We start from the raw sequence: 24,057 nt of genomic DNA, 5'->3' as shown, positions 1-24,057 counted from the left end.
AGACATACCCATCAAAATATTGCTAAGCAACTCGAAAAACTCTGTTGCTACAACACAGATAATAAGTAGTACAGAAATTTTCGTTTCAGCGTTCCAGAGTCGCAGTTGAAGACAGAAGAACTTTTCTTTCAACGCCGCGGCTCCACCGAGGAGACTGAATATTAAAGTAAAATTTATGATTACGTAGCAGTGAATGATATGTTAATTTTTCACGGAACATTTGTTATTGTAGGTACCACTGACTTGGTATGACACCTGACGAACTGACAGACGTCATCTGTGAAGCGATCTTTTACTTTGAGAAATAGATTAGACGCACATCTCTCAACACGAAAAGCATCTATCAGTAGTCAAGGCCACACAGACACTCTACACACACGCACAAAACGCGAGGAATCGAACATTTTCTCTCTCTTACTATTTTGAATATTTATTGAGTAGTGAAAACGCCTGGTCTTGCCTACTGATGTAATGAATGTTGTGTCTAACCTATCTTAATTTCAGATGACATCACAAAAAACATCGATAATATCCCAGCAAAACCGCTAAAGAGGATGTAAATATCTGCAATTCATGTAATCAAATGTGACACAATGTAATAACCTATAGCGATGTAATGATGATGTAAACATGTTTATGTGCAACTATATTATGTTTATGCTAAGAAAATATGTGACGTGTGTATGTATAATTACTTATTTTTTTAACTGATGTATAGTGTAACTGTTACTATGTAAAAATTTGAACAAAACGAGTGCCAAAAAGACATTGCATAGTGAACCACTGTTCACGGACATTAACGAACATTACTAACTCTGCAACTACGCGGAAACCTATGTGAAAGAAACTGTTAATGCCATTCATTATGCAGCGTATCTATGTAAACGCGATGAACGATTTCCTTGATTAATAACTACGAACATTTAGGTGAGCTATATTCAGCAAAAAACTGAAAATGTGAAGTGCATAATTCGTGCATCGTCTAGTGATATTACTACAGTACCCAACTTCAAGATGTTAACTGGATTAAATGGACACAAAGTGCCTGTCCAGAAAACAACACGACGGGTGGAAGAATTTTGGTTGGAACTTCAGGGAATGAAATGTTCTCGAAATGTGACGGACACTCTTACCTGGACTGTCCAAGGATCGACGCCAGCTATGTGCCGTCCGAGGTTCTGCAACCAAGCTTCCACGGAATGTAAAAAACGAACTGCACGTGGACCAATTACTCGACGGGTAACGTCTGATCTGTAATAAGCAATGCTTTTAGTCACAACGAACTGCATCACTACGACTATAATGAAAATGAGAAATGGACACGCTTATGTATTAATCACGTTGTTATACAACGATGTTACTGTGATCAAAAAACTTTACCACGACGATACTAACCTGTAAAAAATTATTGTGCAGCGGATGAATATGAACTGTAATAACGACACGATGTGTATAGGTCAACGCACCTGAAAAATACGGACATTTTTCTTTGAAGTATTTCAAAACAATACTATGTAACTAAGAACATTCAACAATCTAAGTTGTATTGTGTTATAACAAATATTGTAAATTTAAAACTAAGTTACCTGTCATAGAATGTAGTCTTCATATGTAATCTTGGTTGAATATTTTCTTTGTGCAACGACTGAAAAACGCGCGCACACGAACAATATGATCTGCAATACTGTGCCGCGTGATCTAACTGTACGATATAACGGCAGTGCCGCAGTTACACAGATGCTTCTGCGCATGCGCACACTCTATCTGCCAACATTAGAACTTTTACGGCGCACCCGTGTCATTCAAATTTTGTATATAATGTGTATAATGTGTAATGTAAGTCATGTAAATAGTTGTAGATAACTTAGATTTTCTTGTGCCTTAGGTGAATTGCTCGCCTGCAGGTGTGTCCTTTCGCCTCGCAATTCAGGGGGCAATATAAAGGCACATTTGCATGCCGAGCGTGAGTTTCCTCGGAAACGCGAAATATTAATTAAATAAATAATCAGTGACAAATAAATAAAGCCTATGGCACACAACTGCAGCGCTGTGTCGCTGATAAAACAAAAGCACAATTACGTTACTCTTTTGTTTGATTAAGAAAGGGAGAGCTCTGGTTGAAGTGGTGCGAGAAGCACGTATTTTATTTTATTGTCTGGCACACCGCCATATTTCATGTTATAGAAGAATACTGCGAGTTGCAACCACACTAGGCACTCGATTCTGTAAAGAATTTATATTTATAAAAGTAAGTAGGATTATGAACTGTAGGCTTATTCATTGAATATATCTGATTTAACTAACTGTGTAACTTTTTTATGTTTAGTAGACAATCACCTCTGTACGACGTATTGGCATGGCTGGCAAATTATTGTAATATTGAGATTTAGATAATGAGTCCGCACCTACCGCAGCAGTCTTTGGAAACGATTTAATTACGAAGTCCGATTATTTCAGTTTCATTTCACGGTCAACTACGAGTAACATTGCCTTTACGAAAAAGCCATTGTCAAGCGTCTGATACCGAATAATTAAACGTCCACGTTCCAGATAAGCAAATACAATTGCAATCACAATCACCATCATACAGATAGAATAATTAACATATTTTAAATAACAATATATTTTTTTATTTATTTTATTTATTTTATAGGGCTTTGGCAGAATTCTTCAGTGCCACTTACTGCCTTCGAAAGTACTCACGTTATTTCTCACCAGCCTTCGGTTCCACAACATATAAAGAGTTTACCAGATGCCCGTAAGATTACGCTAGCAGATCCGAAAACCGATTCAACAGAAGACCTTCCCTTGGAGATTCTTGTAGGAGGCGATTTTTATTGGAAGATAGTGAAGCACAATTCGCCCATACGCATCTCTGAAACCTTAGTGTTAGTTCCTTCTCTGTTTGGCTGGATACGTAGTGGTAACAAGTCACAAGCCTGTGTGCATGCAACCGTGGTAAATTTTGCTCAGACTGACCGATCTCCTCTGCACTCTGAAAATGATTTCAGACGCTTTTGGGACTTGGAAACTATAGGGATTACTGCCGCTCAGGATCTACCTGTGAACAACAAGGATACGAGACTTCTTGAAGAGTTTAGAGCATCTTTCTCTATAAAGGATCATCGAGCAGTCGTTACACTTCCCAAAATGCAACATAAAGGGCTTTCGAGTAACAGACCTATCGCGGAAAAACGATTCAAGCACCTCAGGGAAAGATTTCAACGTCAAGAGACATTTAAGCAAATGTATTTCGATCTTATGCTAGACTACATTACGAAGGGGCAAGTAGAGGTCGCTCCCACCCCACTCTCAGGAAAGGAGCTATTTTATCTCCCTCATCATGCAGTGAGGAAGGAGAAATACGGAACCACTGTGGAGAATAGTCTTTGACGCCTCATCTCACGAAAACAATGCACCTTCTCTGAATGAGGTATTAGAAGTAGGACCGAACCTATTACCAGAGATTCTGGAAATTTTACTGCGTTTCAGATTATATTCTATGGCTATTGTCGCGGACATCACACAAGCTTTCCTTCAATTAACCTTGAACGAAAAGGACAAAGACTTGACCAGATTTTTCTGGTTCAAGATTAGCCAGGATCAAACAGGAAATCTTCAAACGACGAACGAACTAACAGAATACCGTTTTAACAGACTCCCATTTGGCCTGACCAGCAGCCCATTTTTACTTTCTGCAACACTAAGAGAACTTGCCGACAAGTGTATGACAGCATTTCCCACCGTAGCGCCACTTATAAACAAGACTGCATACATGGACGATTTTGTGATCTCAGTAGAAGGTGATAATTTGGTGATAACTATATACTATGAACTTGTAACCCTAATGAAATTGATCAGTCTCCCCTTATCAAAATGGGCTACCAACTGTGAACTACTCCACACTATCTGGAGGGCAGAAGGGCGAGAAATCCACACCCAGACTCAAGTTTTAGGTGTAGACTGGAACACCGCAGGTGACTACTTCTGTATCGATCCTAGCGAAATCATCAGAAGGTCGTCAGAAGAGCCAGCCACCAAACGACTCCTTTTACAATGTACGGCTAAATTCTATGACCCACTCTGACTGTTTTCCCCAGTTTCTCTTGTTGGGAAATTGCTATTCCAGGACACATGGTGCCGAGGAATTGGCTGGAATGAACTTATGACCTGGGACTTAGGGGCACGATGTCGCACTTGGATATCTAGCTTACCTTCATTGTCACATATACATGTCCCTAGATGGATAGCTACAGCTCATGGAAGAGACTCTCAGCTGCACGTATTCTGTGACGCCTCGGAAAAGGCATATGGAGCAGCTTTGTACATTCGTACTGTCTTAGATGATGACGTCGTAACCCATTTAGTCTGTAGCAAGAACAGACTTGCTCCTATTAAGAAGGTGACATTGCCTCGACTCGAACTTTTAGCAGCAGTGGTTGGGACCAGACTATTGTGTTACTTTTGCTGCGCAACAGACTTTAAAATTGCCCGTGCGATACTTTGGACGGATTCTACAATAACACTAAGTTGGATTCGCTGTGATCCTAACAGATGGAAGACCTTCGTTTGTAATCGTGTAACTGAGGTACAAACACACACGACTCCCACACAATGGAAACACTGCCCAGGACCAGACAATCCTGCTGACCACCTCTCACTTGGACTCCTCGGCTACCAAATGAATTCTTTGGACATTTGGTGGCATGGGCCGCCTTGGCTTACACGCCCCCCTGAATGCTGGCCAAACAACGATACTCCAACGATGGTACGACTTCCTCCCGAAGAAAAGAGGAAGAAAACGCAGAGCCAAGTTTTGTTGATATCTACGCCAACCAGCCTTTTGAACTTACTTAAATTCAGCTCATACTGGAAGCTCATTCGTATCACAGCATGGACTCTCCGTTTCCTACACAACATTCGTCAGAAGAATAAATCTTCAGGAGAACTTACAGCCACCGAATTATTAGCTGCCAAAATGTATTGGATTCGAGTGGGCCAGAGAGATTCCTTCCCCAACGAATTACATGCACTTCAGAATAACTTACCACTGCCAAGAGAGTCAAAAATCGCACGATACAATCCTTTCCTAGAAGATGGACTGATACGTCTAGGAGGTCGACTGCAGTGCACTAGCCTAAATAGGGAACAAAAACATCCTGTACTCCTTGACGGTTCCCACCACTTCACACAATTGGTTATTCGAGAGACACACATCCGCCTGCATCACTTTAGTGTTCGTTCTGTACTATCCAAACTGCGAACCGAATTTTGGATCCTTAGAGCTCGTCAGGCCATCAAAAGAATCCTATACTCATGCCTCGCATGCAAGATCTTGAAGAATCCACGAGGGCAACAGATCAAAGCACCGCTGCCACCTGAACGAGTTTCACCTGCCAAACCATTTGCTGTAACCGGAATAGACTTTGCTGGCCCACTATTCATCAAAGTGGGGAGGGAAACGCACAAGTCATATATCACTCTTTTCACATGTGCTACCACACGAGCTGTACACCTCGAACTCTGTACAGACTTGTCAATGGACAAGTTTCTTATGGCACTTCAGCGATTCGCCGGAAGACGCGGACTACCCCACACGATATATACAGATAAGGCGAAAACATTCCACGCCACGAATATGGAACTAGCCCAACTTTGGAAGGCATTAACCACCACAAAATCTTATCAGTTCCTCGCCCACCACGGTATTACTTGGAAATTCCTTGTCTCCCGTGCGGCTTGGTGGGGAGGATGGTGGGAAAGAATGGTGGGCACTATAAAGCGTTGCCTACGGAAGGTACTGGGACTCGCAAAGCTCACTGAGGAGCAACTGAACACCACCTTGATCAGTATTGAAGCCGCGGTGAACTCCAGGCCCATCACACCAGATGATTGTGATGCACTCACACCATCCCATTTTCTGGCGGGAGAAAAACTTACGACTATTCCGACGGGACCAGAGCCTTCAGCTAACACGAATTTAACAAAGGAATTCCGACTGAGACAGCAACTCTGTGACAGTTTTTGGAACCGTTGGGTTAAAGAATGCCTATTGGAGCTCCGGAACTACCATGAAGTTAAACGCCCATCGGGACGAGTCATCCCCTTTCGCCCTGGCGACATCATGCTGATCCAAGAGGACCTTCGTTTGCGACATATGTGGAAGAAGGCCAGGATAGAAAAGGTACTACCAGGAAGAGACGGCAGGGTAAGGACGATAATACTCCGGACACCAGAAGGTCACATCATTAGTCGTCCTGTGCAGCTGGCCGTACCTTTGGAGGTCGACCAGGGTGGGGAGGATGTCACAGAGTGATGTACTTCTCGCAAGTGAGAGACTGTTTGTTTACTCTTAGGACAATGTATCTTTGACTTGTTATATTGTATGTTCTGTGACTATGGAATAAAGTGTTGTTGGACTGCTAATCGCTGCTCTACTGTGATTCACGACATCATCAGTCCCTAAGCTTACAGACTACTTAAGGGGCTTCGGAACGCCCTATACTTGCAATGTTAAAATAACGCTTATAAATTACATCTTTCCTCACAAAGTATTTGAGGTAGGAAGTTGAAATTTTTACAGATTATTTATTGGAATATGGGCTACAACTTAACACAGGGATTTTACAAAATTTTAGTTCAGTTATTAAAGATGATTTTTTTCAATTGTAATGAAAATTCACAACATTTTTTTGCAATTTTTTATTTATATATTCAAAAATATGCAGTTTTTTGGAAAAAGGCTGTGTTAAATTATGCAGAAGGTACTGTGTAACATTTACTGAAAGGTTGAAACAAATATGTTTGGAAGATCCTTAGAAAACATGTAATTAGTATGAGAAAATAAAAGTTTTGGGAATCGAGCGACAAAGATTGGATTAACTGTTTAGTGCATTCCAGGTCCATAGGATGGATTATCTTCATCCTCTGCAAACTCCTCCTCCAGCTTCCTCTTGTTCCTCCTCCTGTTTACTCTTGCTTGTATTTCTAGACTCTTTACAGCCCTGTCTGCAGCCCGAAGGCATTCCTTGTCTAAAGCAAGTATCGCTCGTTGTTGTGTTCGTAGATTTTGCTACCATTTTCTTCAGTTGCAGTTACTGCAACACTGTTCCAAAAGGTGGTCATGTATGAACACTTATCACATTTCAGTTGTATTTCACTAGCAAGTCCTATGTGCTTTATTATGTAGAGTTCCAGACCAACTTCACTACAATGAATACATCTTACACAGTTTGAAAAAATTCCTTTGAGAACCGACATATCAAATATTTCATTCACATCTGATTCGCCCATAAAACATTCATAGTTTTCACTCATTGAACCAAGCTTCTTCTGTGAAGTATTTTCTTTCCCACTTTGACTGCTATTGACAGGTGTACTTGAGAGGTTAGGTTCACTTACTTGGTTATCGTCTTTATTGTTTACAGTAATAACATATACCTTTGGCTTTCCAACATTTCTCCTTTTCTTAAAAGCCTTCAGAGGATTTCTAATAACTTTACTTTTACTCATTATTATACTTCAACAAAACAGAGACTCAAGAAACAGAATTAATTACGAATATTTTCGAGATAACGACAGAGTAAATAAATATGAAACAATCGACAATCACATCACTGATATATATTGAACCATCACAGGTTAGCCATAACACATACTTTATCTCACATCACTAAAATGTACCTGATGAACACGGACGTTAATAATAACACCATTTGACAGCAGTTTAACAGCGACACAGTGGGTCACGCCCATGTAGAACACATTTCAAAAAAAATTTTAAAATAGTTGTAGTCTTTGGAATTGAATCAATTATATATCTATTAAAAGGTAATAGTCTGCAGATTCAGAAAACGCAAAAAAGTAAAAATTGAACTTTTCATGATTTTGAGCCTTTCCAGAGCCCCTTAACCTAAATTATCCTAAGGACAAACACACACACCCATGCCTGAGGGAGGACTCGAACCTCCGCCGGGGCCAGTATTTGACTTCTTTTTGTACTAATATTAAGCTTTTATAGTACTTTGGTTCTGGTATTATAATAATGTTTTGCACTATTTCGTGTAAAAAGAGACATATTGGAAACGACAAAGGACATCAATGAGTATATATACTGAGAAGTAGTAGTTAGAATACCATGTTTCTTAAACAGGTCTTTGCATGATGATCTAGGACTGACACCAAATATTATTCTAATGACACGTTTGTGAATTTTGAAAATGTTCTCTTTGTGAGAGGAGTTTCCTCAAAAATACCGCCTGCAGCAGCGCCATTCTGCTGAACTGGAATCAGCTTCTTGGACAGGTTCCCGGTATCGCTAAATGGGAATCGATGCATAATAGTATCACTTACTACCTCACCCACTATGCTGTCACTAAAGCTGTGTCGGCTGTCGAACCTCTGGAAATTGAAAATTGCCTTGTAGAAGACAATATTTTCCAGTACAGAGCACCCCTTATTACGATCTAGTGTGGAGGAAAAGTTTCCAGTCGCGAGTAGTATCAGAGTAAGTTCACATTGTGACATCACCCACAGCATGACAACTGTCTAGCATCCATACATGAATGGCCTCACAGAATGCTTTGATAAGACGATAACCCTTATGCTCTTTGTGTACACTGATGTGGAACAGAGTGATTTGGATACAATACTGCCTGTTGTCACATTAACATACAATACAGTGAAGCAAGACAGCACAGGCGTCACACCGTTCCTTCTGCTACACAGTTACGATGCCAATACAACAATGAACACACTATTCTCTTTTCAACGCCACTCAGTTTGTGACTACGTGGAAAACTACAACACCAGGACCGAAGAAGCAAGGCAGCTGGCTCACTTACAGACCATGGACACTCAGGGGAAGGACCGAATGAGCTAGGAAGCCATGCACTCGCCAGTGAGATGCGGCCTAGGAGATTTGGTATAGATTTTTACATCTGTGTGGAAAAAGAAGCATCGGAAAAGTTACAAAAGTGCTACTCTACACCCTGTCTTATCCTTTGTTGCTTGTCAAACGTCACATATGAACTCATGGATTATGACCCATCATCAAGAAGACAATGGCACAGAGATATCGTTCGTGTCATCCCTACGAAGCCATAGTATGGTGCAAAGGCACAAGTCCACTATGGTGAGTTCTAGGAAACTGAAAACTCGCTCGATGATCTCGAAGCTTCAGTCCGAAGGGCTACCTTCTATACCCATCGTAGGGAAGAGGTTGTGACAACATGACAGAACACGAGGATCTGAGAGTGCCACCATAGAGAAGGTCGTGGGTGCTGTAGTCGGCTCCAACGCGAACTTCTGATTCGCCAGCCACAGTGGTTGTTATAAATATTTTAGCACACAATCACAGCAACGCCGTTCGGAAGTCAACATTCCATAATCTCAATGTCTCAATTAATCCTACATAAAATGTACTTCAGAAACACTCAAAGTAAAAAACATAAACAGATAAAATTATTTGTCTCCGTATTTTGACAGTGACTGTTTTCGAAGTGCATTTTATGTGGAATTAAGTTACTCCTGATATTAGTAGTTGTATGCTAAAATATTTGTTATGATTACCTTAACAACCGCTACCTCTGGTCCCTAAGATGAACAATATCAGAACCGTAGCGGTTAGCGTCGCTAACTGGCATGCTGTAGGTCGCCATCTCAAACCTGACCACCAGCAATTATGTGTTACTTAGTTATCAGTTCTGAAAGGTTCTTGAAATATCTTATCTTTACATATTCTGGAATATTCAGTGTTTGTATAAAGACCAACGTTCTGGAATATTCGATGTCTGCCTAAATAGCTGTACTGTGCGACCAGGAATGAGCTGTGTTCTGGCTGTACATTGGAGTCAATAATAAACGTGCTTTCAGTACTAAGCTTTGTATTTGATTGGTGGCCCTACCATCAGATTTGGACTTGATTGTGGTTTGACGTGACGATATTATTAGTTGCAGATTCACATCCTGCATTGACAAACCTTCTTTTACCTCTATAGGTGGCATAGCACATTTTTCAGGTTGTATGCTGCCGCATCCTACATGTACTTGCACAGTTTCTGTCAACAGTTCTTAGTCACCTGCATGATATACCATTCCCACTGCCGCCTGTCAGATTGATCCTCTGTTCAAATGCGCCACAGGTACCCGATGGATTCCAGTTTAGTTGCTCCTCTGCTACACCATACAGTTATGAATGTCCACCAAAAATTTCTTTCCTGCTTTATCATTGGGACATAAAGCTATACTTCGCCAAGAGAAACGTTCGCTTTTTTCCTATGACACTTCCTGCTCGCTTTGTGTCAGAAATTCCTCACACTTTCTGCACACCTCCTTTTTCTCGAATGTGATTTACGTTTTCTACAAAGACGGAATGTACAGTAATCACGTTATTAGAATGTTATGAGTCGCTTATCCATAACCTGTTCTTCAAATCTGCCTTGATAGAAGGGTTTGATTGATATATGTAGCGTAACATTCGTCCCAAGCAGCTTTTACCCCTACTTTTCCATTGTACATACACTGTCACATTCCTTTTTTAATGGAGCCTTTCGTGACATGTCCTTTTCCCCCCCACAGTGCCCACAAATAACTTCTTGTTAATCACAGTATTTTGTCACATTCCCAAGATCTTGGCAATTCCTGCACTGTTTCGCTGCTAGGTAGTATTCACTGTCACTGAACGACATCCGAGGTTAAACTTTTGACGCTTCAAGGGAGCTGTTTTAATCCCAGGGTTCACTTTAATACCTTAGTGGACCACCTTTCTTCCATCTGACCCTATCTAAAATCGTATTGTGAAGCTTCTTTCAAAGGTTTCCTTGACCCATTCAACTTCAAAGCTCTGCAAATATCCTCTGTATTTTAATGTCTTTACATCTGTGTCTTCTGGCATACTGTAAATATCATCAAAGGCCTATTTTTCTTAGGCTGTCGTTTCTTGCACCTTTCCATTTTCATCATCATTTTCATGCCACTTTGCTCAACACTTTGCACGATGACTATTGTATTAGTATGCTAGATTTTCTGTTTATAAAGTTTCTCTTTAGTGAACTTCACTAAGTTCGTCAGCTTTTGCTGCACTATCTTCGATTTATTATTTGTTCTTGACCTTATGTATTTTGTTCAACAAATTAGAATTTTAACTCATAGATTTTGTTTTACAGTTTACTACATTCGTTGCTTTTTTAATTGCTGCTGTTTTCTCTGTGGTGTTATCGTTTTCTGAATTAACCATACTAACTGGCGCCATTCACTCACAGTTTGTCATCCTGGCTGCACCTGTTTGGCTGGCCACGGTGGTCTCGCGGTTCTAGGCGCGCAGTCCGGAACCGTGCGACTGCTACGCTCGCAGGTTCGAATCCTGCCTCGGGCATGGATGTGTGTGGTGTCCTTAGGTTAGTTAGGTTTAAGTAGTTCTAAGTTCTAGGGGACTGATGACCACAGCAGTTGAGTCCCATAGTGCTCAGAGCCATTTGAACCATTTTTTTGCATCTGTTTGCCCACTTCATGTTAAATCCATTGCTGTGCATGGCCTCCACATTAAACTCTGACAATGCCTTACCTACCACCCTGCCTGCTGATTCGCAAGAAGCAGTGCTGTGCACGTCACATACAGTTGCAATAACAAAGTGGAGGAGGGAGGGCGGAGGGTTGTTACGGGTGTCATGAACTCGAAAAACATTTCAGTGAAAATGTTTATATTTCATATATATCGAATTCCAAATTTCGAAGTTGATTTTCAGAGAAGAAAGTAACATGGGTATTAAGAGCTCCAAAAACGAAAAATACTCCAGAACGTACCATGTCTTGTAACACCGGATGTGTTTCAGTTGTCTTGCCCTTGTGGATGGGCTTGCAAACTCACTAGCAACATTCTAGCTAGGTCAAGGTGACATTCACAAGCTGTCAACTACAAATTTCGTATGGTACACGAGTTTACATGTAGAACTAGCAAATCATAGAAAGTTGCATAAGGAAAGACTCATTAATAAGATAATAATAGAAACAATGATTTCCAAAATTCAACAGTTGAAAGAAATTAGTCTCCCATTATTTATACGCTTATGTAGCCATAGCCTACAGACCTGCCTTCACAATTATACTGTTTAGTGATTTTGTATTTTGTAAATTATGACATTGTCAAAGCTGTGAGAGTTTGCTGATATTCACCGTCATCAACATCAGCAGTGTACCATCCCAGTTTCCCATGTCCTGTTAATTTGACTCTTCCTTCAGTGTGTCCATAATTAAAGTTACAGTTACAAAACTCTGTAGACAGAGAACCACTGCTTAGAGTGACGTCAAATTTGAACCTCAGATTATTCACACGCGGGTAAACATTGAGGAACAAAAAAAAGGAAACTTTTAGCAATAGATGGCCCTGATAGCATCTTCACGTTAATGAGGTCGGCTACAAATGGTACATGAAGCGCAATACGTCGGCTATGGTTTGGGTTGCACATTACACTGTCTGTACTGTTCAATGTGCATGATTGTACAATTTCGGAAGTCGACAGTTGTGGCGGTGTTAGTTGGGTAAGCCCATCCACCACAGTGAGATCGAACTACATCGGATGGGAAAAATCGTTTTTTAATTGTCCTGAGCCCAAAAACCGCACAAAAAGCAAACTGACACCGGTTTTTAACTGTCCTGGTGCCAAAAACCGCATAAAAAGCAAAACGACATCGCTTGCTAATTGTTACGAGAATGGCACAAGACATGATCAGCACGCTGTCCACAAATTGAAATCAAGGAACAGCATGTTCCACAACAGATCAGAGTGTCTTGGGGAGCAGCAACGGTCTAGGGGTGGAGTGGAAGGGGGACACCAGGGGGTGGGGGGACTGAGTTGGTGGACAATATACAGGGTGCAGACGTATTCAAGGAAAAGGAGACGGTGGGGGAAGGGGATGAGGTCGTGGGGGATTGAAGGCGGATATGGAAGGCGAGGCGGAGTGCGTGGCGTTCTAGGATTTGGACGGCCTTATAGAACCTGGGAGGGGTGGAAATCCAAGCAACACCAGTATAACAAAGGATGGGGTGGATCAAGGAGTTGTAGGTGTGACTGATGGTGGAAATATGCAGCCCCATGTCTGGCCAGACAGGAGGCAAGGTGTGTTGTGGGCTTTGTGTTGAATTGTAAGGAGATGTGGAGTAGTGCATGTCATCCACTTGATCACCATTTATATGGAAGTAGTAGCCATCTATTGACGGGCTTTGTCTTAAGACTTTTTAAAATATCACATGTTTGATGCTGGATACAATGTCATATAGAGTGCCACTGGAAATATTTGTATAAAACTGACATTTAAATAAAAACCGTGGCATTAGAACCTATGGAACGTAAACATGTCACATTCAGAGCTAGTGGCATGCTCCTACTGGCTGAAAAGTAGAGGTACTAGCCTTAAGTGACCTCTGGTAGGTGGTGCTCCTGTGCAACCTACATGCATGTAGCTGCAATGAGCATCATGTGTGACTTCATTAGTACATATTATTAACAGAATTAGCATATTAATAAATAGTTGAAAAGAGGGAGATGAAATGGGGTAAAAAGTGTGTCATTAAAGTCATATGACTAGTGAAGAGCCTGTAGTCTCAGGTAAACAGAGCAGACTCTTTAGAAAACGTGCAAACCGCACCAGATGCACGTGCATGAATACACAACCATAACAAGCACAAGTATCAAAGCAAAACCGCTTCAAAGACCACTATCGCTGTATAAGAAGTCCAACACTAGACATTTCCAGTTGACTACAGGCATACTGGACTACTGTAAAAGGACACAGTATGGCAGAGAAATTGCAAATATTAGAAGACAAATGCAAATTGGGAAAAGAAAGGGGGCCTAGTAGAGGTAGTACAGCCTCGCCTGTAAAGCTAAGGGGAGTCTTCATACTGATAAATCATGGTATTTGAACAAGTATACTAGAAGAGGGAGGGGGTGTTATAAGATAGCCAGTAAAATAATCAAGCAATCCTCACTAAACACTGTACATGCCTAGAATTCAAAATGTTATTGGCAGAATAAAAACACACTAAAAATGAAGAAAGGGGGAAGGGCAATGGGTCTAAGATGGCTCATTACTAAAATGTTGAACAACAACTTAACTGTAGATGACAAAATATCAGGAGATGTCTTCTTAATAAACATAGAATCCTGAGGAAAACAAACATTACATAGAGACCAGCAACAAGTCTAAACTTGGCTACCGGGCCATAAGAAGAGGCTTAAAGCCTTCCAGGAAAGGCCTATGTGCAAGCTGAAGCTGATCGTTTAAAGTGTAGCTATTGTTTTCCTCTAAGCAAGAAGACTTCCGGCATAAGAAGTCAGCCTCATTCTGCCAACGGCCTTGTCAAAGAGGGCGGAGGAGTAGATAGAGGTTCAGGGCACTCTCTTGTCCTAGGGGTGCGAAATTGCCCCTAAAGGCGGAAGTATCAGCAATGATCAACGACATGAGGATGCAGAAGGCAATGGAAACCACTGCATTAAAGACATGTAACGTGTATCCACAGGACATGTGGCCTGTAATTGAAGAAATGTCATGATGATCTCTCCATTGGCAAAAGATTCCGGAATAGTCCCCCATTCGGACCTCCGGGAGGGGACTGCCAAGGGGGAGGTTACCATGAGAAAAAGATTGAATAATCAACGAAAGGATAACGTTCTACAAGTCGGGGTGTGGAATGTCAGAAGCTTGAACGTGGTAGGGAAACTAGAAAACCTGAAAAAGGAAATGCAAAGGCTCAATCTAGATATAGTAGGGGTCAGTGAAGTGAAGTGGAGGGAAGACAAGGATTTCAGGTCAGATGAGTATCAGGTAATATCAACAGCAGCATAAACTGGTATAACAGGTGTAGGATTCGTTATGAATAGGAAGGTAGGGCAGAGGGTGTGTTACTGTGAACAGTTCAATGACCGGGTTGTTCTAATCAGAATCGACAGCAGACCAACACCAACAACGATAGTTCAGGTATACATGCCGACGTCGCAAACTGAAGATAAACAGATAGAGAAAGTGTATGAGGATATTTAAAGGGTAATGCAGTATGTAAAGGGGAACGAAAATCTAATAGTCATGGACGACTGGAATGCAGTTGTAAGGGAAGGAGTAGAAGAAAAGGTTACAGGAGAATATGGGCTTGGGACAAAGAATGAAAGAGGAGAAAGACTAATTGAGTTTTGTAACAAGTTTCAGCTAGTAATAGCGAATACCCTGTTCAAGAATCACAAGAGGAGGAGGTATACTTGGAAAAGGCCGGGAGATACGGGAAGATTTCAATTAGATTACATCATGGTCAGACAGAGATTCTGAAATCAGATACTGTATTGTAAGGCGTACCCAGGAGCAGATATTGACTCAGATCACAATATAGTAGTGATGAAGAGTAGGCTGAAGTTCAAGACATTAGTCACGAAGAATCAATACGCAAAGAAGTGGGATACGGAAGTACTAAGGAATGACGAGATACGTTTGAAGTTCTCTAACGCTATAGATACAGCAATAAGGAATAGCGCAGTAGGCAGTACAGCTAAAGAGGAATGGACATCTCTAAAAAGGGCCATCACAGAAGTTGGGAAGGAAAACATAGGTACAAAGAAGGTAGCTGCGAAGAAACCATGGGTAACAGAAGAAATACTTCAGTTGATTGATGAAAGGAGGAAGTACAAACATGTTCCGGGAAAATCAGGAATACAGAAATACAAGTCGCTGAGGAATGAAATAAATAGGAAGTGCAGGGAAGCTAAGACGAAATGGCTGCAGGAAAAATGTGAAGACATCGAAAAAGATATGATTGTCGGAAGGACAGACTCAGCATACAGGAAAGTCAAAACAACCTTTGGTGACATTAAAAGCAACGGTGGTAACATTAAGAGTGCAACGGGAATTCCACTGTTAAATGCAGAGGAGAGAAATGGCTCTGAGCACTATGGGACTCAACTGCTGTGGTCATAAGTCCCCTAGAACTTAGAACTACTTAAACCTAACTAACCTAAGGACATCACATACATCCATGCCCGAGGCAGGATTCGAACCTGCGACCGTAGCGGTCGTGCGGTTCCAGACTGAAGCGCCTTTAACCGCTCGGCCACTCCGGCCGGCGCAGAGGAGAGAGCAGATAGGTGGAAAGAATACATTGAAAGCCTCTATGAGGGTGAAGATTTGTCTGATGTGATAGAAGAAGAAACAGGAGTCGATTTAGAACAGATAGGGGATCCAGTATTAGAATCGGAATTTAAAAGAGCTTTGGAGGACTTACGGTCAAATAAGGCAGAAGGGATAGATAACATTCCATCAGAATTTCTAAAATCATTGGGGGAAGTGGCAACAAAACGACTATTCACGTTGGTGTGTAGAATATGAGTCTGGCGACATACCATCTGACTTTCTGAAAAGCATCATCCACACAATTCCGAAGACGGCAAGAGCTGACATGTGCGAGAATTATCGCACAATCAGCTTAACAGCTCATGCATCGAAGCTGCTTACAAGAATAATATACAGAAGAATGGAAAAGAAAATTGAGAATGCGCTAGGTGACGATCAGCTTGGCTTTAGGAAAAGTAAAGGGACGAGAGAGGCAATTCTGACGTTACCGCTAATAATGGAAGCAAGGCTAAAGAAAAATCAAGACACTTTCATAGGATTTGTCGACCTGGAAAAAGCGTTCGACAATAAAAAATGGTGCAAGCTGTTCGAGATTCTGAAAAAAGTAGGGATAAGCTATAGGGAGAGACGGGTCATATACAACAACCAAGAGGGAATAATAAGAGTGGACGATGAAGAACGAAGTACTCGTATTAAGAAGGGTGTCAGACAAGGCTGTGGCCTTTCGCCCCTATTCTTCAATCTGTACATCGAGGAAGCAATGATGGAAATAAAAGAAAGGTTCAGGAGTGGAATTAAAATACAAGGTGAAAGGATATCAATGATACGATTCGCTGATGACATTGCTATCCTGAGTGAAAGTGACCAAGAATTAAATGATCTGCTGAATGGGATGAACAGTCTAATGAGTACACAGTATGGTTTGAGAGTAAATCGGAGAAAGACGAAGGTGATGAGAAGTAGTAGAAATGAGAACAGCGAGAAACTTAACATCAGGATTGATGGTCACGAAGTCAATGAAGTTAAGGAATTCTGCTACCTAGGCAGTAAAATAACCAATGACGGACGGAGCAAGGAGGACATCAAAGGCAGACTCGCTATGGCAAAAAAGGCATTTCTGGCCAAGAGAAGTCTACTAATATCAAATACTGGCCTTAATTGGAGGAAGAAATTTCTGAGGATGTACACCTGGAGTACAGCATTGTATGGTAGTGAAACATGGACTGTGGGAAAACCGGAACAGAAGAGAATCGAAGCATTTGAGATGTGGTGCTATAGACGAATGTTGAAAATTAGGTGGACTGATAAGGTAAGGAATAAGGAGGTTCTATGCAGAATCGGAGAGGAATGGAATATGTGGAAAACACTGATAAGGAGAAGGGACAGGATGATAGGACATCTGCTAAGACATCAGGGAATGACTTCCATGGCACTAGAGGGAGCTGTAGAGGGCAAAAACTGTAGAGGAAGACAGAGATTGGAATACGTCAAGCAAATAATTGAGCACGTAGGTTGCAAGTGCTACTCTGAGATGAAGAGGTTAGCATAGGAAAGGAATTCTTGGCGGGCCGCATTAAACCAGTCAGTAGACTGATGACCAAAAAAAAAAAAGTATTTGAAAATTTCGAGCTCTTCCCATAAATCTAATTTACACCCTTTTACTTCTTTGTGTAAGATTGCTTTATGAGCAATAAACAATGTTCTTCAAAGGTGAAGTTGAGTTCATTGCTACCTTTTTCCAATGGATATTCTTTATATCTCACTTTCATTGCTCTACCAGTCTGTCTAGTACAGTAACTGGGACAGTTACTGCAGATCATTTTGCAAATGCCGGAATTTGGCAACTGCCCCCCAATATTTTTGATAGTGTTTACAAGACCTTTCTTCAGATTATTATTAGTAGAAAAAGTTATCTTGCATTTATATTTATTCGCCAAAAGGCGTTCTATTCTATAGAACACTTTGCCTAAAAAAGTATCCATCATCGAATATTTGATATTTTAAAAAGTTGTAAGAGACAGCCCTACAGTAGATAGCTACTGATTTTATATAATGTATTTTAAATGGTGATTAAGTGGGTGACATGCACTAGACAGCGTCAACGACTCCCACATTGGCTGCAGATAATGTGATTCTGCTTGAGTACAGTGCATTAATTTGTTTTGTAAAAATTTCCTGTAATTTTGCTTATTGCAAAGTTACTATCTTTGTTCCACCCACAATGTCGTAATTTTGCTACCAGGTATGATACGTACTGAAAACCATTGAAATAATGGCTAAGGTTTAATAAACCTAGATTTTGCGACTGGTTGGCTGTTATTTCTAATCCATTGAAGCTTTTGCATGCACAGTTGCTGAAGTGCAGCTATGTCCAAAATGTTTCAGATAACCCCACAATCAGAAGTCTCATAGATTAAGAATATTTCGGAAATGCCTGTGCAGCAGCTGCTTCAGTGGTTGTGCTATGTGTGGAGGTGCGCCATCTTACATAAAAATTACCCTACCCACAATTCACGCTGTTGAAAGGTTCAAATGACATTGGAGTGCAAAACACTTTCATACCGTCTACTATTGACGGTACAAGTAACGGGACCCGCAGGGCTCAGCTACTCGAAAAAATACGGCCCTAATATAAGGATGCCATCAACCTGCATCACCCAGTCACCTTCACAGGATGAAGTGCTATCGACTGATGTGCATGCGGATTTTCAGTTGCCTATATCTTGCAGTTCTACATATTGACGTGTCCTTGGAAACAGGCTTCGTTTGACCACAGAATGTTCCATAGCCACTCATTATCCAGTTCCATTCGAGAAAGAAATTCCAGAACGAACGTTTGTCTTGCTGGCCTGTCAGCGGGAAACAACTCCTGAACTTGGATGGATAGTAATGCAGGATGTTTCGTAGGATCTTATGTACCATACCTGCAGGGATGTCTACATCTGGGCAATTCTCGTTGCACTGTATGTTTGCACATCAGCGCTCGACTCCTCCTGCACTGCCGTGAGCACATCTTTGACCTGCTTCTGGATCACGGGGTCCCAGTTTCGATTCCAGGCCGGGTTGGGGATTTTCTCTGCCTGGGGACTCGGTGTTTATGTTGAAATGATTTCATCACCATCATCATCATTCGTGACAGTGGCTGGATTGGATTGTGTAAAAATTGAACTGTGTAAAAGTTGGGAATTTGTATGGGCCCTGATGACCGCAAAGTTGAGCGCCTCACAAACCAAACATCTTTGACAAGCGTTGGATCAACTCCTTTTCTCACTTGCTACATTGCACTTCAGTACAATCTGTAGTTTAGAAATTTGTAATCGTTTTCTAGAGACTTTTCGCAGAAACGGACAAATGCCTTTTCTTCATACTCTTGAGTGTCTGGAATTTCTTCAGGGATACTGGCGCAGTCATAGTTCTTGTAAAAGAGCTTTACAGCAGCTTACGATCCTCAGACTAGCAGTCATGTTGGGTGTCTCAAACACAAAATGAAGAACAGGCATGTGCAACACATCTGTTAGTATGCATATTCTGATACTAACCGTGCCATCTATTTGTCAAATGTTCGTTAAATATTCGTTTTGTTTCATAACGGTTCCCCCAGTGTCAGTAATGTGCTGTTCAAAGTTGATATCATCCTGAGCAGTGGTTCTGTTTCTACAGTCTCTTGAAAGTGGAACTTTGATTACGGACACCATGTATAACCTGTCACAGCATGTCATCCATTATCCTCCTGGCAGCCAAGTCATCATTGATCATATCCATCCAACAGGTTCTGGGTCTTCCTATAGGACATTTTCCTTCCACTTCTTTTTCCGGATTTATTGTCGCTGTTGTTGTAGCCGCCAACATACTCGTATATCCACTTGTCGCCGTAGTCTGGATGTATTAATTTGGTCTAAAAGGGACATGATGATAGTGGTTTTCTCCCTCATCTCTTAACATATCCATCGTGGTCTTCTGATTAGTGGATCTAAGGAATTTAATTCCTGATATCTGTAGTCTTGATGGCTGTCTCTCTGTGAGACAGCATGCTTTTATACTGTAGGGCAATACTGGTATAAAATAGCTGTTGAACCTCACTCATTTTGCTTATTTCCGTCATCATATCGTCCCATAGAAAGAGTTTTCCGTGCTGGTGGTATTCAGAACCCTTTTGTACTCTGCTGGTAATCTCTTACCTAGTCAAATTATCACTGAAGAATATGCTTCCGAAGAAAACTGTCCGCACACTCTGGCAGGTGGTCTCCTAATTTCACACTTGTGGAATGCCAATCCCTGTTGACTGCTATCACAACTGCCTTGGTTTTGTCAGTGTGGAGATTGTATTCCAGGACCTGGGGTTTCCACACGTTGACTCTGGTCTGAACTACCACTTCTGATTCACCCCATGTCCTGACATCATCAGCAAAGACAAGTGCATTAAGTTCACCAAAACTTTTCTTGATGTTCTTTATTACAGGAGGCTTAACGATGATTAACAGTAGTGGGGACAGCGCATTACCTTGCTGAATTCCACTCGTTGTCTGAAGTCATGAAGGATCATCCCCCTCCAACTTGTGCACAGCTAATAACAGTCGTCATACATCACCTGTATTTTCCTTATCAGTCCTTCAGGTAATTTTGTTTTCCTTAGGTACTCGCATATCTTTTCCCTTGTAACATATATGATTGCACCGAAGTGAGAAATGTCATGGGATAACGCATAATGTCATGCCAGACCTCCTTTTGTGTGGCGTAGAACAGCAACTCGGAGTATGAATGGAGTCAAAAGCTCATTGGGAGTTCCCTGCAGAAATCTTGAGCCATGCTGCTTCTGTAGCTGTCCATGATCGCGAAGGTGTTGACGGTGCAGGATTTTGTGCATCAACTGATCTCTCAATTGTGTCCCACAAATGTTCAGTAGGATTCATGTTGGGCAATCTGGGTAGCCAAATCATTCGCTCGAATTATTCAGAATGCTCTTCAAAACAATCCATCGTGGTCTTCTGGTTAGTGGATCTAAGGAATTTCATTCCTGATATCTGTAGTCTTGATGGCTGTCTCTCTGTGAGACAGCATGCTTTTATACTGTAGGGCAATACTGGTATAAAAATTGTGGCCTGGTGAGTTGGGGCATTGTCACCTGTAAAAATTCCATCCTTATTTGGCAACATAAAGTCCACATTTGGTTACAAATGGTCTCCAAATATGTGAACATAACGATCTCCAGTCAATCATTGGTTCAGTTGTACTAGAGGACCCACTCCATTCCATATAAACACAGCCAACACCATTATGGAGCCATCACCAGCTTGCACACAGTGCCTTGTTGACAACTTGGCTCCATGGCTTCATGGGATCTATGTCACATTCGAACCCTACCATTAGCTCTTACCAAGTGAAATCGGGACTCAACTAACCAGGCTACGGTCTTCCAGTAGTTTAGGGCCCAATGGATGTGGTCATGAGCCCAGGAAAGGCGATGCAAGTGATGTCATGCTATTAGCAAAGACACTTGCGTTGCTCGTCTGCTGCCATAGCCTGTTAACACCAAATGTGCATATCGCTATCCCATGACCTTTGTCACCTCAGTACACAATTTTCTTTAAGTAACAGTCTGTCAGGTACTTAAAATAACGCATTGCAAATCACCAGCTGTATCAACACAACTTTATTTCTTTACCGGTTTTGGTTCACTGAACCATCATCACTGAAGGTCTGTAACAGTGCAATAAACAGAATGGAGGATAGACAGGCAAATACAGAAAAATACCAATACAGAGGCAAGTTTATAGGGAAGTACCATTGTACTGACATATATATGGGTATCTTACAACTGTAAGTTTTTAGTAGAGGAATAAAGTTGTGTTGATACAGCTGATGGTTTGCAGCGCATTATTTGAAACTTTCATATGCCTTTCTTAATCTAGGAACACAATTAACAAGTTCTTGCATTCCTTCCAGTATTGTTCCGACAGCATGCAGATACTAAAAATTAGAGCCACCGTTGATCTGTTATTTCTTAGGCCATACTGCTTCTCTTCCACGTGTGGTGCCATTATTGTTCTCAATATTCGCTCTATGATGTGGAATTTTCAACCTATGTGGCAGTAGGGTCATTCCTCTATTATTAGTAAGTTTCTGTCTACTGCCTTTTTTAAACAGAGGAATTATAACACCTTTACACCCGTCTGTGGGCACCTAGTTTTCTTACCATGTGCATTGTGTTTTCTGTGTGGCCATTGTAAAATCTGGACGCCTGCTGACTTCATCATGTTCATATGCACTTCATCCACACAAAGATTTCTTTCTTTTATTGTTATTCTTACTCTTTAGTTCCACCAAGGCATTTTCTTTTCCCTCGTTTTCATACTTCTTGTCCCAGAAACTCCTTCCACTTCCTTCACCAAAGTGTCCCATCGCCTAGTCCATTCAGCCCTCCCAGTGTTCACTTAATCTTTAGGAGTATGAGCTACTATACAGTTCTGATAACCAACTTGCTTATCCACTTTTTGGAGTTCCCATACCTTGATTTTTGGCGTTTTCCCACTCTGTGATTTTGGTATGTAGATATTTTTCAAGTCTGCTGTCCACAGACAATGATCACTGTCAAGGCTCTCATGGGATACTACTCTAATATCTGTAAGTCTTCGTCTTTCTTCGTCTGTGATGATATAATCTACTACAGTATTATCCTGCTGTTGCTGTTATAGTTCTTAAGTTAGCTGCATGACAGATGTACTTCTCAAATTTTCGATTGTGCGCTTTTCAAATGCTATTTCCCACCCCTTTGCAATTTATTAGACATTACATTGTAATGATCCCACTAATCACAGATGTAATAAAATTGTTAGTATTACACTAAAACATTTCATGTATTTTATTGTTATTATTGTTGTCATTATTAGCATTAAAATCACAGTTACCTGTGGCGTTTTAAAACTGGGTTAGAGACGGAGTAACATTAGAAAACTGTAATCCGCTCCCCCCTCCACCCCCATATCCCTGCCTTCCAAGAAATGAACGCTGGATCTGTGTCTAGTCTGGTGTCGCTGCAGGCTGCAGGTGGCTGGGACAACAGAGTAGCTGGTAGCAACCAGTGAGCACCTGACACAGCGCTGTGGTCTGTGTGTTGTTCCTCACCTGATGAGCTGTGATGTTATCTGATGGCTGTCATCACAGCATGCCACTCTGTCCAGTGATAGAAAATCTCCTTAAAGATTCAATCTTTTACAAAAATCACACAAAATGCAGAAATTCGAATACTGTATAGATCTCTATAGTCTCTCTTAATATGTCAAATATCTATTATTAATTTAATTCCTGTTTGTTTTTTATTTATTTTTTCCAGATAAAATTTTCTTCTGTGGTAAACAGATTCAAATCTTATGTGCCTATTATTGAAAACTATTGAAGTCAGTGGAAATAATTTTTTATTCATTTTTAAAAAAACATTGATCGACAATGGCACTATCAAAAGTTATGTATCACATTGCACTTGCTATGTGTAAACTTATGAAAACGGGATTTTTTTGCAGTTTCGTCAGTGTCTAATTTGTTACGAACATTACCTTTTAAGTCTATATTTCCTACAAAATCGATGTAAAAATTCTGAAATTTGCATATTTATATATCTCTATATTGTCTTTAAGCATTTAATTAGTTCCAGAGTTACGTTTTTCTTTGAAGTAGGTGCAATTTTTGCATGGAGATAAGTCTTTTACTTGAGAACTGGCAGTCAGTTGGTTTACACAGCTGGAGAAACAATACAGTCGGTGTTGACAGTGCCAATCTCACACTGGCGGGGTTGGTGTTGGGAGGACTCCTTCTCACTATATAGCTGTCAAATGTCAAGTACTTTAAATCATACTACAGTAGTCATTGTGACTATAATGATGTTGTGGTTGCTAATCTCTGGTTTCTTACCGTCACTGTCAGTATCGACCAGGTCATATCTGTTAGTTG

This window comes from Schistocerca serialis, chromosome 9 (genome assembly GCF_023864345.2).
Source record: "Schistocerca serialis cubense isolate TAMUIC-IGC-003099 chromosome 9, iqSchSeri2.2, whole genome shotgun sequence".
NCBI classification, from domain to species: Eukaryota; Metazoa; Arthropoda; class Insecta; order Orthoptera; family Acrididae; genus Schistocerca; species Schistocerca serialis.
Note: the sequence above shows the minus strand (reverse complement) of the source record.